The following is a 21,008-nucleotide window of genomic DNA, read 5'->3' as shown; positions in this document are numbered from 1 at the left end:
GTAAAATTAAAACTTATTTAATTGTAGAATTTTAAATGCTGAATAATTAAAACTGATAATTGAGATATTGATGGAAAAAAGGAAAATTATATTTGGTCAGTGTAGTGCTTAAAATTGAGCAAGATTGGAAGCCTCCCCAGTGGACGCGAAATTTGGCGACGGCTTTACGACATCGATACGACATCTTTACGACATATTTACGACATCTTTACGACATCTTTACGACATTCTCTGCCCATGTCGTTTCGGTGTCTTTGCGATATCTTAAAGACTTCGTCAGATAATACGACTCATTTACGTTATCGTAAAGACACCTTAACGACATGGACATAGGGTGTCGTAAAGTTGTCGTAAAGCTTTATCTATGCGGAAGTTTCATTTGCAATAATTAAACACTTTTTAATTGTGAAATTCGAAACCAAAAAAAAATCGATTTTCAAATATATGGGTTATACATAATAATTTAACTTGCATAATCTCAAGTAGCAAAGGCTTTAAAAATCAGAAACTGGAAAAAAGTTCAATATTGAGAAAATTTCGATAGTAGAGACAAAAAATTTTAATTGAAAATTTCAATTAATTAGATAATAAACACTTTCAATTACGACGAGGTAAAAAGTAAGCAAATTAAAATTGTGTTTCGAGTTAAATAAATAATTATTAAAAGACTTATGTTATAAATAATATCACTTTTTGAAAACTCCTAGACACTGAAATTGAAAAATTGAACATTATGAAGCTTAAAAATGAAGAACTTGAAAAATTGATAAATTCTAAAACAAGGCGCTTTTGAGTCTAACATATGGAAATTTAAAATGGCTTCTCAGGTGCCTATTTTTAATCTTAGTCTAAAATTTAAATAGATTTAATTATTAAATTATGTAATATTTCATATTTTTATTGAGATTTATATTATAATGAGTAGACTTACCACAAAAATTCAGAAAAACCACGATGGTAAGAAGCAGAGTACTGATAAGAATCTTCATTTTTTTGGGTGGCTTTCGTAAAAGATGGCTGAAAAATTTGGGACATATTTACTGCCATATATATTCATTACTATCGCTTATTTTTACCTCTAAAAACTACAAAATTAGAAAAATTTTCAACGTGAATAGACTACGTGGAAGAAGCATTACGATAGCTTTCAAGCCAGAAGAGACACTTAGAATGACGAGTATCATTTTCAAAACCTTGTACGCTCTCCTTCTACTAATAAAACAGAGAGTTTCATACCTCAAGTAAAAATTCTTATCAGTACAAACAAACTTTAGCATTCTTAAACTTTCAATAATTTTTCCATCGAAATAAATTATAAAGTATATTTCTTTCAGCATTAAAATCAGTGGTGTAGTCGTGTACTGGTGGGACCTAGCGAATATAATGGAAAAAAAGTAGGGCAAAAAAAGTCCGTTGACAAATGGATTTTTAGAAGAAAATTATTATCCGATTTCAATTTTTTTCTTTAAATGAAAGCTAATGAAATTTCGAATCGAACTCTCATGACCGATTCATAAATTTAGGTGTATTTAATAACAAAAATGAAAAAACAAAATTGACTTTTGAATTATACCGGTTTTAAAAAAATGCTTTGATTCAATATAAAATACTTAGAAAATTCGAAAAAACTATCCAAAGGAATGTTTAATAGCACTGCAAATAACGAAAAATTTATTGAATTTGTTATAAACAAATAAGTGAATGAAAATGGTTTCTTGGGGATTGAAGGGGATTGGTCACTTGATTCGTTCTAAATTTCAACAATTTATGGACGAAAATAGTTTTTCAGTTGAACTAGTACAAGTTAAATAAATAATTACTTATTTTAGAAGCATTTTTTTATAAACAAATATCCATATCAGGTATTTTTGATGGAATAAATAAAGTTTTTCCTATGAAATAAATCATAAGTTACTTGGAAATAAAACCGAAGTATAATATTTGGTCATCGAATAAAAATTAATAATTTTTTAAACTACCTTAATTAACAAATGCAGTATTTTGCTGTTTTTGGGGGCACAAACTTGATTTTTTGATGCAATCAACTGTAACAAATTATATTCTAAATTTGTAAGAAAATTTTGATGACAGTAAACAGTTTCTTATTGTAAACAATATTTCTTTAAACAAATTTTTATTATTTTATGTATTCAAGAATAAATTACCGCTTTTTCACGTCATTAATAGCCATTTATTCAGCAATGATTTTTTGAATTAATTTGCATTAATTTTTGCAATAATCTTTGCCATAAGTTAATAAAAATTGATGATTCATTAAAAGAACTCAATTACTATTTGTTAATAAAAATATTGGATCATTATCGAACTATCAAAAAAAGTTGAAAAATGTGTTATTAACATTTAATTACACACAGAAAAAGAAGTTTGATTGCTGAAAAATAGCCAAATAATGAATTTATTAATTAAGTTTGTTTAAATAATTATCAAATGTTAACGATTCATAGCAAAAAATCATTGCCAAATAACTAGCTGTTAATTCCGTAAAACGGTCATTTCTTTATAAATATATAAAATGATAAAGATTTGTTTAAACAATTGTTGCTTAAAATAATAAAGTATTTAATGTCATTAAAATGTTCTTAAAAATTTAGAAATTAGTTATTTACAGTGAATTGCATCACAACCTCAGGTTTGTACCTCCAAAAATAGACAAATAGTGCATTTGTTAATTAAGGTAGTGTGAACAATTATTAATTTTTATTTGGTAGCCAAATATCATACTGAGGTTTTATTTCCAAGTAATATATGATCGATTCCATATAAAAAACTTTATTTATTCCATCGAAAATACCTGATATGGACATTTGTTAATATAAATTGATTTTGAAATAACAAATGATTTAGTAACTTTTATTAAATAAACTAAAAAACTCTTTTTGTCCATAAATTATTCAAATTTAGTGCTAATCAAATGACGACTCACAGCAAATCCCCACGAAACCATTTTTATTCACTTATTTGTTTATAACAAATTCAATAAATTTTGTAAAATTTCCATTGTTATTGAAAATGTTTTTTGAATATTTTCTTTCAGTACTCCAGGTATTTTTGATTGAATGAAAATAGTTTTCGAAAACCGGTATACTTCAAAAGTCAATTTTTAAATATTTTTGTTATTAAATAAACAAAAAAATATAAAAAATTTGAAATCCGCTATGACAGTTTGATGCGAAATTTCATTATCTTTCAGTTAAACAAAACAAAAATTAAAATTGGATGATAATTGTCTTCTAGAAATCAATTGGTTTATGGACGTTTTTTTGGCTCCTTTTCACAGTCGGAAAAAATGACTGTTTTGCTTCAAAATAATATACAGCCCACAAATAGCGATCGATTCGGAACAAAAAATCTTATATAATTTCTGAAATAGTTTTTTAGCATAAATTTTTAAAATAGGCTTCCAATTTTTGTATAAATAAACAAATATAATAGTATAATAAATAAATATATTAATTTAAGTTTCATACAGTTAATTTTTTTAAACATATTCTAATATTATATAATAAACCACAAAATTTTTTTAAAAATTAATTGTTAAAAAACAGTTTTTTTCTATTTTCCACAATTTAAAGTTTTCGAAAGTTATATTAAAAGAAACTTTCAACAAAACAACAAGATAATTATGAAGACATTTTTTGAGATAGTTATTGTTAATAATATAAGCAAATTTAATAAAGTGAAGTTTTTGGACAAAAATCCACCGACGCGTTACTTTCACATCAAAACTTATGAAACTTTTCTATAAATATTCGTAAAATTATCTGACATATTAGGAAACTGCAGGCAAAACCCTGATATTTTATATAAATTAATTTCAAAAACAAACAATATTTGTTTAAACAAATTTCCGAGCAAGCAAATAAATAATCCATTCTATTTAAAATTAAAACTTTACATAGAAAACTAAGAAGTACTTATAGATACACGTAAGCGCAACAAATGTAGAGACAAAATAACCATTTGTTTGTTTTAAATTCTTAAACAATTTATTCTAATTTTTGTTTCATTAGAAAAAAGCTTATATAAACTTCGAATCATTCTGAAAGGATGAATTTATATTTAATTGTTTGCTAACAAAATATATTAGCCTGTAAAAAAGTAAATAAAGTTTAAAAAGAATTAAAATAGCGCGCTAAACAATAGCATTTTCATATTGCGTTAATACAAAGAACCGTAATTCAGAAAACTGAAGGGTATAAGAGAAATTAATAAATTCAAAGTATTCATTGAATTCAAGGCATTCTATGAATTCACGGAATTCCGTGAATTTAAAGAACTTGAAAGTAATTTAGAAAATTCAAGGATTTCAGAGAATTCAAGGAATTGAGAGAATTCAAGAAATTTCGAGACTCCAAGGAATTCAGAGAATTCAAGGAATTCAGAGAATTCAAGGAATTCAGATAATGCAAGGAAATGAGAGAGCTCAAGGAACTTAGAGAATTCAAGGAACTTAGAGAATTCAAGGATTCAGGTATTCGAGGAATTCAGCAAATTCAAGGAATTCAGGGAACCCAGGGCATTCAAAGAAATCAGGATATTTAAGAAACTCAAAGAGTTCTAGTAATTCCGAGAAGTCAAAAATTAGGAAAATTCATGGCATTCATCGAATTCAAGGAATTCAGGGAATTTAGAGAATTCAGGGAATTTATGGAATTCAGGGAACCCAGAGCATTTATGGAAATCAGGGTATTCAAGGATTTCAAGGAATTCAAGGCATACCGAGAATTCAATGAATTTAGACAATTTTAACAATTCGGTCGATTCATGGTATTAATCAAATTCAAAGAATTTAACGAATGAAAGGCATTCAAGGAATTTTGAGGATTCCAGAAATTCAAGGCATTTAAAGAATTCAAAGAATCGTTATAATTCAAAGAATTTATATAAGTCTAGAAATTCTAAAAATTCAAGGAATTATAAGAATTTAAGGGAATCAGAGAATTCGAGGCATTCATCTAGTCAAAGTCATTCCATGAATTCAAGGAATTCAACGAGTTTAAGGAATTTAGAGACTTCAAGGAATTCAAAGAATTAAGGGAATTAAGAAAATTTACTCAATTCGAAGAATTGAGGGAATTCAAGTCATTCAGAGATCTGAAGGGATTTAGAGAATTCAATGAATTCAAAGAACTGGGTTTTTAGAAAATACAAAGCATTTTGTGAATTTAAAGAAATTAGCAGGTTCAAGGAATAAAGCAAATTAATAGAATTCAAGGAATTTAATAAAATCAGGGAATCCCGGGAATTCAAGAAAACCGGGTAATTGAGGAATTCAAGTAATTTAAGGAATTCAAGGAATTCAAGTAATTTAGAGAATTTAAAGGTTTCACAGAACTCAAGGAGTTCAGTCAATTTATGGAACTCAGAGACTTTAAGAAATTGCCCATTAATCTTGAGAACTTGATATCTTGAAAAATTTAATCCACATGTATACATTTTGAACAACATAGTTAAATTATCGACCAAAAATGGCGACTTTAACAAAGTTTAAAAATTTTCTGAAAATTATTAGTTTAAAAAAAAAAAATTTAATTTTTCACAAAATAATTGAATGTATAGTATAAAAAGATGTATTTTCAAACAAATAATTCAATTGAATAGCTAAAAAGACCAATTTTTTTAAATGTTAAATTTTCATCAAAAAAGTTCATTTTCAACCAGGAAAGATTACATATTTACCGAGAAAGATAAATTGCTTTTAAGTTACAAAGTAGAATGTTTTAGAAAAACATGAACTTTCAACGAAAAAGGCAACTTTCTAACAAAATAGATTAATTTTCTACCAAACAGTTTAAATTTTAAATTAAATAATATATAAGACAAAGTTGAAACCAAAAATGGAATACTTAAATTTTCAGATAAAAACGAATTTACAACTGATGCAACATAAAAAATAAAGTTATTACCAAAAAATGGATACATAAATTCTCAGACGAACAAAAGAATTTTGACAAAAAAAAATTAATTTTCAACAAACTTGTCAAATTTTCAAAGAAACAAATAAAATTTGACCACGAGGATTAATTTTGTACTCAAAAGCCCAATTTTGAACAAAACACGTAAATTTTGAAAAATGTATTTAATTTTGGTGCCAGAAAGAATGATTCATGTATCAGTTAATATTTAAACTAAACAATTAATTTTTCAACCTAAAAGGATACATTTTCAACTAAAATAAATTAATATCCACAAAAAGATGAATTTTTAACAAAATATTTCAAGTTTGAACAAAAGTGGAACTTTCAACTGAAAAAGATAAATTTTGTACCAAAAATAAAATAGTTTAATTTTTAGTTTGAAAAATTCTTTTCAACCAAACATGAAACTAATTTTCATCAGTATAGTTACATTTTCACCCAAATAATAGAATTTTCTACTAAACGAGATGATTTCCGAAGAAAAATTACAATAGTAGCTTTTTCTATAAAAAAAAAATATACTTTTACTCGAAAATATAGAAATGTTGAAAATTAAAATTTCTAAAATATAAGTCAACTGTTTTTAATTTTTGTATTTCAACTATTCAATGCAATCAATTTTACCAAATTTAGGTCAAATTTTGGACTTCCGTTTCCGGCATAAAAGTGTAAGGTAGTGGTGATTGAGTGGTGCTAATTGTAGTGAGGTTGCAGTGGAATTTGAGGTGAGTTGATGGGAAGAGTATGTGAGAGGGATTTGTAAGTGAGGGCTTGTATGTTGGAAAAAATTAAAGTGCAATGTTGTGTAGTATTTTGGAGATTGAGACTGTTTTGTATAGGCTGATAGGTTAGCTTGGTTAGCGTGTGGAGCAGGGTGGGGAGGCAGGTGCAACCGAGTAGAGGCTGCAGGGGCAGAAATGGCGGAACTCAGAAAAGAGATGCGAAAATGGGAAGAGGTTAGGAAACATTTGGAAAAAAGGATGAAGACTTTAGAAAAAAACTTAGAAAAACAGGAAGAGCATAATAAAAAGGTAGAACACTTGGAAACTATGATAGTGAATATCGAAAAAACAGGAGGTTGGAGTAGGGGAAGGTTGGATTAATGAAAGAGGAAAGATAAGGGAAATAGAAAAAAAAAATCAGCAAAAAAAAAAGAGATGAGCGAAAAGGAAACATAGTGGTAAAGGGTCTAAGATTTAGAAGGAGGCAGTTTAAGGAAGCAGTAGAAAATCTGCTTAAAAAGATAGATGCTAAAGTAGAGATTGAGGAACTGTGAAATGTAGGAAAGAAAACGCGAAGAGGAGAAAAAATTGTATAAGTGAAACTAAAGAAATGGGAACATAAGAGGGACTTGATGGCAAAGAAGAGGTTGTTTTGTAGAAGCCCGGAGAGAATGGAAGATTATTTTACATGGGTAGAAGGAATAGGCAGTATAAGTTAAGGAAAATAGCGGAAGAAGAAAGAAGTAAGGGAAATAGACCGTGGGTTAAGTATGGCAGAATACACCTAGATGGAATATGGTGGGACTGGGAAGATGAAAGGGATCAGATAGTAAGAAATGAGGTGTCGAGAAACTAGAAGAGAAAGAAACGGGAGATAGGAACATAATTAATAGTAAGAAGTGAAAAGAGATGAGAAACGAATGTAGAAAAGAATGGAGGATATGTTACTGGAATATAGCAGGATTGGAAAGAAAGGATACGAAGTTTATGAGAAATTTGACACAGTGGGATGTAGTAGTAATAATCGAGAGATGGCTAGATGAAAAGGGATAGGAAAGAGTATGTGCAAGGTTACCAAAAGGTTACAAATGGCAAGTTAAAAATGCAAAGCGGAAGAATCAAAAAGGCAGAGAAATGGGAGAAATGGTAATGGGAGTGAGGAATTAATGTAGAACAGAGAATAATAAGAAAGAGAGGAAAGAACAAAAAGAAGGATTAATGGTAGAAGAGATAAAGATGGGAGGTGTGAATTGGAAGATAGTGGGGGTTTATGTAAACGGTGACATGCAGGAGAAAGTAGAGGAGATGAAAGAAATGATGGAAGATAATAAGGAAGAGATAAGCCTTATAATGGGTGGGGATTTCAGTGCTAGAACCGGATATAGAGGAGGAAGGGAATAGAGAGAAGAGCAAAGAACAAAAACCAAAGGTAAGGTACTGAATGGAGGAAAAAGGAATTGTAGAAGAGTTTGGAGCAATTTAGATGATTTAACTTAACCGATATATAAAGGGAAATGAAGTAGTAGAATATACATGCTCAAGAGGAGAACGGGAAACGGCAATTGATTATATGATAGCGGATGATGAGGTAATAAAGAAAGTCGAGAAAATAGAGGTAGGAGATTATAATGATTCAGATCACTTTCCCTTAATAGTGACATTAGAGGAAGAAAAAAGTAATAGTAATATGGACAAAAAGGAAGCAAAGGTAAAAAGAGCAGAAAAAGAGGATTGGTTAATAAAAGGAAAAGAACTGTTTCGAGAAAAGATAAGAAATATCAAAATGGGGGAGAGAAATGTGGACAAGGAGATGGAAAAAATCATAGGAGAAATAAGACTAGGTTTAGAGTGCACAAACAAGAAAGAAGTTAGTAAAGAAGGGAATAGAGAAGGAGGAGAGATGAGGATTACAAAAAGAAAAAAGGACTGGAAAAAAATACAAGAGGAAAAAGAAAAAGTATACTGAGTTGTTTGATGAAAAGAATGAGGAAGAGAATAAAAGGTTTCAGGAAGATGTGGATAAGGCAAGGACGAAAGAAGATGTCTGGAAGGTAGTTAATAGAGAGAGAAAAAGAAAAAAATAAGTAAACGAGTATATTATTATCTTTTTTTAGTTGAAAATTACACTATTTAATTGAAAATGAAGGTATTTGCCAATAGTTAATTTTTTTGTAGAAAATTAATCTTCATAGTTAAAAATTCAACTATTTAGTTAAAAATTAATATATTTTGTTAACATCTTTTTGGGTGAAAACTCGTCTTTTTTGGTCGAAAATTAATCTGCTTAGCCTATTTCTTTGGTTGAAAATTTAAATCTTTTGTTGAAATTTTTGTTTGATTTTACTAAAAAATTATGTAATCAAACTGAAAACTTAACTACTCGATTTTTTCTTAAATCATCTTTTTTAAATAGAAATTTAACTATTTGATTGAAAATTAATTTATTTTTTAACAGTTATTCTTTTTGTAGAAAATTAATCTTCATGGTTGAAAATTCATATTTTTTGTTGAAAATTCGTCTTTTTTGGAAGATAATTAATCTTCTTGATTGAAAATTCATCATTATGGTTAAAAGATTTCTAGATTTAAATCCAGCCATTCTTATTTGAAATAATGAAATTTAGAATCTTAAACAATGTGGAAATGTCAGAAATTAAGACAATTATTTAGGAATAATTAGTTTTCAAAGAGAATTCACTTTTTTTAAATTCTAGAGTAGATTTATTCTGAATTTTTATATTTATAGGAATCTGTAAAATGTTTGAAAATTTTCAGATTATGCTATGGTATATCGTTGAAAATTAATTTCTTTTTAATTTTTTCAAGTAAATTAAATTCAACTATTTAAAATCCTTTGAAATCTTTTGAAATCCCTTGAATTGTCTTCAAAAAATTGTCAAACTGAAAGGCTCCTAAAATTCTATGAAGGAAAATAGTAAAAACTTTAAATTATAGACAAAAAACATATTTATATTTTGATAAAAATAATTAAGTTTAATTTTACAATTACAGTTGCCGCCAGACCAGAATCTGACAGGAAATTTTTTAAGATTGGAAAATGACAGTGAATTTATTATTTTACGGGGAATTTTACACATTTCTTTCAAGAACAATCTTTTAAACCACTTGAAATATCAAAAATTTCATATTCATATTTGGAAAGTTTTAAGATCATTGAAAAATTTTCTTAAAAATTCCTGGCAAAATTGAAAATTCTTTCATATTCTAAAAATAATATAAAAAATAATATAATTAACCTTCAAATTTGAAATTGCCCAAAATTATGTAAGTAGCCATTAAAATTTTTTTTGATTCATATTTTAATTTAGAGCATTGAGAATGATAGCGTGGATTTGTGTTTCTTCAAATCTCTGAACGGTGCAGTTTAAAAAAACTAAAAATGCCTAATTTTGCAACTTAACGGTATTTAATCTAAAATTGGATAACTGAAAAGTGTTAAAAGCTTCAGGATTTCGAATTTTGCTGTTAGGCACTCAATAAAATATTCATCAGGTAATAGAAAGGGTCCCAACGGGGCCCTATCAATCGTCGGGCGATAAAAGGGAACTCTCGTTAGGGCCCATTTAGTAGTTCTAGCTAGAACCTGGCTAAAACAGCCTTACAGAACTGTTCAGGCCCTCTCCATTTTCCCCGACCAATGCCCGATTAGAAATAGGGAAATCTATGCAGGGCCCTAATAGTAATTTATCAACTTTGAAATTTCTATAATTAAATTTTAAAATTAAAGTTTTTAATGCGCAATGATTTTCTTATTTGTTTTACTCGTTCATTACTAAATTCATCAATACAGAAAGTGAGTTTATGATAAGAAGAGAGTAAATTACTAGCTGTTTAAAATATAGCTAAGGTTAGATTCTAGCGAAAACAAATAAAATTTTCACTTTTAACCAGGAAAAAGTCTCAAGGTGACTATTCATTGGTTTTAAAATCCCTTGGGCTTCAATGAATATGAAGATTTGAAAACTAGAAATTTTAAATCAAACTTTTTATCATTTGTAATTGTTTCAAAATTTAAGTTATTATATTTTTAGTTAATTTAAAAAAATGAATCATGTAAAATTGGAAAATTTTTGTGCATAATATAACTAACAATAATTTAGGATTTATTTATGTAAAATTTTATTATTACATTTTCAATTATAATAATTAATTGTCTACCAAGAAAATGGAAGTTTTTTAACCAAATATTTAGATTTTCAACCAGACTGATGAATCCTTGATAAAAAATAAATTCTCAAAAAAGTATCATATTTGATATTTTCACCAAAAAACATTTCATATTTATAAACCTAATTAAATTTGTGACTGAAAAATACGCGTTTTCAACAAAATAAGTGAATTTTCAACTAGAACAGATCAATTTTCGAACAAAATTGAAATAGCTACATTTTTAGTAAAAAAAATTGTTTTCTACAAAAAAAAAGAATTGAAAAAAAATTGGTTACATTATGAATCGAGGTAACATAACTTATAACTAAAATGATGCATTTTAAGATAAATTTTCGAAGAAAATCAAAATAGCGAAATTTTTAGTAGAAAAAATTATTTTCGACAAAAAAAGAAATTTTCAAAAAAAATCTGTTACATTATGAACCACAGTAATAAAAAAGTTAACTAAAATGATGCATCTTCAATAAAAAATGTAACCAAATAGTTGCATTGTTAACTTAGAAGATTAATTTTACAACAACAAAATAAATAAATAAATTTTTAGCTAAAAATGATCAATTTTAACATAAAATAGACTACTTTAATTTTCATTCAGTTTCAAAATAAATTTTCTAAGAAAATTGTTAAATTTTTATACAATAGATGAATTTCCAACACCGAATCAGAATTTTACATATAAAAAGCAAACAAATTTTCAGTTAAAAAAATTAATTTTAACAAAAAATAAACTACTTTAATTTTTAATTAAAGAAATAACTTTTTTGACAACTAAAATAAAATTTTATCGAAATATTTAAATTCTTAAACAAACGGATGAATTTACAATCAAGAAGATTAAATTTTTATACATTTTTTGACGAAAAATGTAAAAGGTAAATTTTTGGTAAAAAAAAGAATTTTTAATAGAAAAATACTAATTTTCAACCAAATAAATAAAGTTTCATCAAAAAGGTTAATTCTGTAGCAAAAAGGGATCATTTTTAACACAACATATGCATTATTGTTCAAATATTAATGTATTGAATAAAATTTTCAACTTAATAATCGACAATATTAACAATATTTACAAATCACAAATTACAATATTAACCAAAGCAATAAAACTTTTAACTGAAATGATACATCTTCAATAACAAATTTCACAAAATAGCTGAATTTTTTAAACCAGCAGATTATTTTTACACAAAAAATAAACAAATTTTCAGCTGAAAAAATTTATTTTAATAAAAATAGACTAATTTAATTTTTAATTATAGAAATAACTTTTCAAAGAAGTGAAACATATTTTTAACAAAATGTTTGAATTTCTAAACAAAGAGGTGATTTTTTAACCAAAAAGATTAAATGATTGTAAAAAATTGTTGACGAAAAATATACAATGTAAATTTTTTGTTAAAAATGAATTTTTAATGGAAAATACTGATTTTTAAGCAAATAAATAAAATTTCACCAAAAAACGGACTGCTTTAATTTGTACAATATTTATATATTTAATCGGATTTTCAAATAATAATAAAATAATTAGTTCTTAAACACATTTTTAACAAAATAGTTTAATTTTTAAATAGGATGAATTTTGAACCAAAAAGATTAAATGCTTATAAAAAAATCTTAGATGAAAAATGTAAATTTTCAGTAAAAAATTAGTTTTTAATGAAAAAATACTATTTTTCAACCAAAGAAATGAAATTTCCATTTAAAAAATTTATTGTCTCTAAAAAGGATCAATTTTGACAAAGTACATGAATTTTTGATCAAATATTTTAACTTTTAATGGAATGTTCGACATCATATTTGAAGAAAGAAATTTTAAACAATATACAAAAGTTTTCAAACAAGAAAATTAACTTTTAATTTTTTATAACAAGAACGAAAAAACAAATTTTAAAGCCAAAGAAATGAATGTTAACAAAGTAGGCCAATTTTTAGCAAAGATGAATACTATTCAAGAAAAATGATGAATCATTAAAAACATGAATGAGTTTTCAAGAACGTAGTTTCGCTTTTAACCGAGTAGTTGAATTTTGAACCAAAAAATGTTTTTCATTAAAAAATGGGATAAAAGTTGAATTTACAGGGTGGTTTATGCAATTGCGCAGTTTGAAATATTGAAGGATTTGACAATCAAAACGTTTAAAATTTTATAAATTTAAAACACTATAAATTTCAAATTATTTAACTTCGAACGTTTTTTATTTATAGATGATACAAGTTCAATTTCTTTTTATTCCTTCAGAAGTATTTTCTTTTTGTACAACTTTTACCTGATCTAAATTTTTTTTTTGTATACTACAAACATTTGCAATTTAAAATCGTTCAAAATATTGTATTTATAATTTCAAAGGCTTTCAATTTAAAGTTATTATTAATTACCTTTTGCTTCAAAAATTATTTAGACTTAAAATTAAAACATTTTTTTCCTAATAGATTATTAATTTCAAACTGTGAGGCAATATTTCAATCACGGTACTATTATTAATCTCATTTTTGGCAGATTGCTATTATACCTTATCTGAAACGATCAGCTTGCTGTGCAGCCACATTCTCATCGTGACTTTAAATGTTCTATTTTTTAATTCAAGCATTTTTTTCACGGATAAGAAAAAAGTTAGAACGCTCGGACCAAAAAAAATTTGGATCAGTTTCTTGCCGAGCAGAAGACGATCAAGGCCAAGCAGTATCAAAAGCTCGAAAAATTGTGTGTTTTTGAAGCGGTTCTTACTTAAAAACTTCGGATTCTCGGAGAAGTCTGTGTTTTCGAAAAAGTTTGTATATGGGGAATTTTTGTGTAGTCGAAATTTGTCAAGAATTCGATATTTTTGGGTAGCCGAACCGCTTCGAAAACCCACAATTTTTGGAGCTTTTTAAACTCTTCGGCCCAGCTCGAGTTCGGCTCGGCTCGTCATCGGAGCCGGGTTTCGAAAAGCCGGAACGAATGATCCTTTTATGGATATGAGATCAAGGATGGTCACAAAAAGTGATATTATGAAAGCATGGCTGAATTCAAATTTAATTAGCAGAAATATTATATTTATATAATTAGAAGAAAACGGAAAAAAGATTCATAAACATCAGTTAATATTTGCAGTAATAATGTAAATGTTAAAAACACTAAAAAAGTATAGCTGTACTGAGAAAAACTGACTACGGCATATACTAAATGACTGCGCAATATTTTGGTGGTAAAAAAGTATGGTTGCTTAGAAGTAGATCATATATTTATTCGTCTGTCGATAAAAATGATTATTTTCAACTTGTGAACTTGAATTTAAAATAATGAACATTGGAATGGAATTAGAATTTATTAATTATTTTATAATATTTTCAAGCATTTCTTTTTCGGGGCAAACTCTTTTTTAAAATCTTTATCTTTATCTGCACTAGAAGCTTCTAATTAATATAGTAAGACTTAGTATTCGAATTACTAAGCCTCCCTCATCAGGAGTTTTTAACATTTTTAAAAAGGAGTTTAGATTTAAACACTTTCGTTATTAATATAAATATTAACCGATTCTCATTATTCTTTTTTCATGTTCATCTAATTATATGAATAAATCATGCTGCTGATGAAAATCGAATCAAGCCGTGCTTTAATAATTTGAGATTTTAGAACCAGCCTTAATCTCATAACAATGAATGTTATTTGTTCCGCCTGATTCGCCTCACGGCTGGGTATCTGCCTCTTTTCGTTTGAGAAGGCTCCCAAAAGCACACTGAGAAAATGCAGAGACAACTAACACTAAGCGTCACTGTTAGTGTACTTACATTTAAAATTACTAAATAAAATACAAACATTTTTTCGAAAAACCGGCTTCGATAAGCAAAACAGAATACCATTAAGATTATGTATGAAAAAAATCAGACAAAAATATTCAACAGTCTGGCCGGAAGCTTGCATCCTATTTTCTGACTCTAATCAATCTCCTTAAAAGCTCCATTCAGCCAGGTCAAGTATTGGTCTTCGAGCTTTTTGTACACCTTCGCAAATATTAAATATTTTTACACAAAATAATTTTCCTTTCAAATATTTGGCTTGAATCATTTGGAAAATTATTGGTAAATCTGGTTGAAATTAAAAAAAAGAAGATTAATGCTCAACGATCTCGTAAAAATCAAAACTGGTAAAATATTAATTATGATTAAAATTTTTTTATTGTGGTCTTATCGAAAGAATGCGTTGGGGAACCGTCAAAATAAATTTGATATGTAGTGAAAGTTTTGATTGAAATTTTTTAATCCAAAAGACTAATTAATTGGTAGTTCTAAGCAGTCCTATCCGACTCCTTGAAAAAATACCCGTAAATATAAAATTCCAAGTGGTAGTACCAAAAAAGTCCGACAGATAGCGCCACTTCTGTCTTTACACAGTTTAACACTGTCCTTTATTGGAGAATAGGAGAATAGTAATATTTATTATTGAAAATATTTTATATTGAAAATAATTGCATGATGGCACTTCAAAAAATGGATTATCATTTAGCGGAAGCTTACGTGAACTGAAAATGGGTGGACACAGGTGCATCGTACCGAATTGTGATTCCGGGTACGATGTCTCTAATAAAGAAAAGTGTCATCATTTTACGGTTCCATCTGAAGCAACAAAATATGTTAGCATGGAAAAAGGCGATTCTGAGGAAAGAGTACATTTTAAAGCCGGAAATGCTGGTATGTGAAGTACATTTTTTACATGAGGATATAGTTTGGAAACGTGAAGTGAAGCATCCTGCTGGCAATGTTATGGTATCGATATGTTAATAGTTTACCTTTTTACAATTAAAAAACTTGAATGAAATTTACAGTGTGAAAGAAATATTCACAGTCTCTATTAAGGAGAAGAAATGTATCATAAAACAAAAGTCAAAAATTATTTTGATTACATTTCTCTTACGAGAAAATAGAATGATATTCTATTCTAACCTCAAAAAAATGTCAGAACATTGATTCAGATGAATTGAATTTTAATTGAATATTTTATATTGATTGTACTAGAAGAATAAAAATAGACATAATCTAATATTTATTACGATAAATGATTATTAAAATGTGATAGATTCGGCCAATGTGATTCTCGAATGTGATTTTACTATTCAAAAACAATGCCGCCAATTTAAAAGTGAATTGATAATAATTCAATATATTTGCTACGGCACAGAATATGACAAAAAATTATATTTTGTTATCAATGTGATTGATAAGTTATAATATTGTTGCAAATAATAAAGTAAGTTGATCGATGTTATTTATGAACGAAAATAAAATTATTGCTAATAAATTAATTTTTCCACCTACAAATTTAAATACCCTTTTTAAAAATAATGACATTTATTTGTCGAAGTACAACATATTACTTAATATTACTAACCATTAATTATTTTTTACTTATATCAATTAATTTTGAAACTATATTTCCAGGTGAATTATTCTCTCAGGTAATTACATTATTATTAATCTTTCATAATTTAATTTTTATAATACTTTCACAATGTGTGAAAAACTATATGTATTTTAAGCCATTCTCTCTATCGCTATCACTGTCTCCTCAGATTTTTTCTAAAAGATTATTATTGAAAGTCTATGAATCTATTGTAATAGATTTAACGTTGATTTTATAGTTAAAAAAAATCATTTTAGTTATTTACATTATTATTCCATAACAGTTAATGTTAAACTGTGTAGAGGCAGAAGTAGCGCCATCTTTCGAACATTTTCGGTACTACCACTTGAAAATTTATAATTAAGGATGCATTCCATGCAAAAGCTTGGAAGTTGGATAGGGCTGGTTCTCAGAAATGACTATCGTTTTGAGGATTTAAGTTCCAAATCAGCGCCATCTAGCGTTGGCCCTCGTTACTAAAAGTAAATGAAACTACAGATCCCTGGTAGAAATTGTTTCCAAACTGTGCTTCCTCAAAATTCTTGTAAATATTAATTTTTTCCTAATTTCTTGTAAATTAACTTTACAAATGATGAAAAATGTATGCATAAAAAGGTTAATTGCTTATATGTAAACTACCTAGAATTATTTAATCACAAAGGTTTACACTGTACAATTTTTTGATTATTTAGGTTACAGCTTTAATGACAAAGAAACATATATAGAGATGATATAAATTGTAAATAGGAAATTGCTTTTAAATCTTTTAAAATTACTTTTATGTATATCCGTATTTATATCACCTGTAAGTTATTTGTTACTGTTTCGAAATATGAAAACAAAAAACTAACCTCTAATCAAGCAAATAGTACTTTTTTTATTTAATACTTACCAATTAACACATTTTCTTGAATCCGCATGTAATAATAAACACAGTACCAATAATAATATACACAATGCAACTTTCAGACAGTGTTATATAATAACGAATTCATTAATAACAAATTTAATTTCACACTTCGACTAATGTTTATTTTCGAGATGTGAAAATAATTGAAAATATTAGGGTTGCACATGCGCAGTGAATTTTACTGACTTTCAGCGCCATCTAGTGATGGCCACCAACACTAAAACGTAATGTCTTCAAAACGATACATGGGAGTGCCACCACTATGCTTACAGTGGCCCGTTGATCAATTCATTAGTCAAAACCTTGAAAGTACCTAATTCTTCAAAGAAAATTGATTGTACTGTTGGAATTAGTCAAAAGTTAACTAATTCAGATTCAGCGAGTATATAATACGTTCCCCAAAAACTACCCCTAAGTCATACATGCCTATCTCCCATGATCCGAAACTTTAAATTAATTACTTGAAACTTGAAAATTTCCTCATTTATTATAATTATCCAAAAGAAACTACCCTTCCACGTGAAAATATGTAGCGGAACATATATACGATCAAAAAAGCATAAAAAATAATACAACTTAGAAAACACTGTTCGTTGATATTTTTTGCTTCTTTTTTTTCTCCGATGACATATAATGCGTGTCTCAAAAACTACCCCCAAGTCGTACACATCTACCCCTCATGGTCAAAAACGTTTTAAAAGCGGAAAAACTACTTTGAATAATGTAATGTAAACCTTTGTAATACTGTGAAATTGTTGAATGAAGGAATGTCATTATTGGATTTTCCATAATTTGTTCAGCTATAAAAAACCAGGAATAAGTGAACAGAGAATTTTTAAAATTTTGAAAACATCTGGTCTAAAAAATTTTCAAAATGTGCTCACTTGAAGAAGTTTTATTCAAGTATCTAATACCTTCTCTTATGATAATGTAAAAAGCTTTGAGTATCAAAGATAACAAATGTTTGAAACGATACTAATTAAATTCAAAAAGCTAAAAAGGACTACACGTTAAAGTACAGAAACTCGGTATTCTAATTGAAGCTCGGAATTTAGCTATAGAAATTGGGAATATGGTTAAAAGAAGCAAAAATTATACGCTCAGTGAAACTTCGTTTATTAAAACTACACCTAAATTTTCACGACCACAATGTACGTCTACACCAAGGCCGAAAGCAAATAGAATGTTTTTAAAATACCCAACTAAAATATTTCATTAGTCGAACGATTGAAGACGAAATGTCAGAAATGTGGGAATTAAATAAAATTCATAATATTAAAACAGAAGAAAACAGTACTTGTGGATTAAAAATCGTCCCGGAATAATGGACAAAATTTACTAAATGAAAAGTAATTAAATTATTTTTTCAAATTTTAACTGCAATACCAAATTCATAGAGATACCAAAAACGGATAAACTTTCAAAAAGCGCATACCTCTTTTTTCGAAAATTACTATAGTTATAAATTTGACGCATTAATTACGAATATGCTCATGATATGCTATCGGAATAAAAAATCTAAATACAGAGTGTAAATAATATTTTAAAAAGTTGAAAAATCAGATATGCAAAATTATAGTGAAGAAAAAATAGACACATAATATAGGCCAATTGATAAAAGAATATAGCGAAGAAGGTTAAACTATACTAAGATTCAAATATGGAGATCTTGTTTTTTATCTTAAAGAAATAATTTTTTTTTAGAAATAATCCAATATTTTTCTAATCATTATCCACCTATTAGATTCTACTGTGTTTCAATAAAGTTAGAGAATTAACTATGAAGAAAGGAAAAATATAATTAAAAACGCGCACGCAAACCATTTTGGAGAGAAAAATACAATTCAAAGAACGAGAAAGATGGATGACAGGTAAGGACGAAGAAATAAGGAGATGTTTGAGAGAATATCCATATAAGCCAATTTCAAACTAATTGAAAATTGCATCTTGGATGCTTTCACTTTTTTGTATTTACAATCTGGTAGTGCTTATTTAAACAGTCATCAAAAATTCGGGACTTGGAAAAATAAATGGTCTATGTTATGGAACTCAGGAAAGTTTAGTCCAATATGTGCTATAAGTTTTGGTCCCTTATAATTTGTGTTGAGTCAAAGGACTTTCAAGTAAGTGGATAAAGAAATATGAAGAGGTCGGAAGCATTCACGATTTGTTAGACATGGTTATCAAGCGTGTAACCACAAAAAAGGAGGACAAGGTAATTATCAAACTTTTTGAGAAGCACCCCAACTTTAATTTTCGACAAGCCTAAAAGGTTTTGTCAATAACGGGAGTAAATATAAACCCAAAGAAGATTAGAAACCGCCGACCACAGGTGGACAAGCAGGGTACTGAATCCGTTTCTGAAATTGGAGCACATTGGAGTGCGGCTGCCATTGGTCACACCCGACCAATGTTCATGTGTGGGCTTGATTCTACAAAATGGGGTTTGGCGTATTGCATGTGTTCACTAGCAACTGGAACGCCGAAAGGATGTTCAAAATTTGTCAGGCGGCTTTAATAAAGTCTGTAGAGAAGTGGTTGGGACAAGGAAATAAAGAATAGATACTTCAGGAAGACAACGACCCAATAGATTGATATGCTGAACACAATTTAAAAGGAAACACAACGACGCACGGGCGAAACGCCCACATGAAGACAACGAATCAACTCAAGGAAGACTTGCTAACTGCTACGAAGTCAGCATAATTCCTGTTCAAGGAGGATATATGGTGCGTATGCATACTCTGTTTTACCAGAAATACCAAAAGTGAACAAGAATGCGCCAGGAGTGAACACAAAGAGTGATCAATAATTATTGAGCTTATGTTATGGCGAGAGCTCCAGCTAATTCAAATCGAAGGCTAAAACCGACGATGGATAAAAAAATCAAAAGACGCTTGCATCAACTGAATACAAAAAATGGGTGGACAAGACAGAATGCATCCCGTGTTGAGTGTGTGATGGACAACATAACATCTGGTAGACCGTATATCGTAAGGGTCCAAAAGTTTGCTCAAGAACTGAGGACCTACTATCACACATTAAACAATTCAAATATGCTGACAATCAAGAGGATTTTGGTTAACGAAATACGGGCATTATCTAAGTCAAGGATGAGAATACAGAAGAGGAAAGAATAGGTCAAGAAGAATCAACAGTTTCTCCTTAATCCGCCGCGCTTCTTAAGCGATCTAGCTGTTTCTGTGGGAAATCCACCCAAACCCGATTCAGTAGAGAGTAATAACATCCGCTTTACTGAGTTTTGCGAAAATCTTATAACATCTGAGAAGTTTTAATCGTACACTTGGGAAGATGTGAAAAAAGGACTTTGGAGCTCGAAGAACTTTACCGCTGCAGAATCGGAGACTTATCATCTGTATGTTGGGTAGCTTGGAGCATCATCAACTCATAGTAAAATGGATAGAGAGGTTGATACTCTATTGGAGAACTTGATTTACTATCTCATTTGGAAATTATAGTTTTATAACAAACAATGTCACCTTCCAAAAAGGGGTCTTTCAGGACGACACTATGAGCGTTCTACCATTTTTCCTCACACTTCTCCCACAATTTCTCGCACTGCGCAATTTTCCTGGGTAGCTCTGCGGCGAGACTAATCATCGGGAGCACAACGTGACTAATATATTTCATACAGATGACCTGAAGATCTATGCTTCTGGCGCAAACCAACCTCAACTTCTCGGGCACCCTGAGCTTGTAGATGTAAGTGTTATTAGATATCTAGATATTTATGCATCTTATACATACCTGGGCATTCCTGAAAGCCGCATTTAAGACTTTATATCGGTGAAGAAATCTCTCCTAAGCAGATACAAGCATCTTATTCGATGGATCTGGTTTTCAAACATGTC

The sequence above is a fragment of the Belonocnema kinseyi genome, chromosome 5 (genome assembly GCF_010883055.1).
Source record: "Belonocnema kinseyi isolate 2016_QV_RU_SX_M_011 chromosome 5, B_treatae_v1, whole genome shotgun sequence".
Lineage (NCBI taxonomy): Eukaryota > Metazoa > Arthropoda > Insecta > Hymenoptera > Cynipidae > Belonocnema > Belonocnema kinseyi.
The sequence above is the reverse complement of the archived record's forward strand: the minus strand, read 5'-3'. Positions refer to the sequence as shown.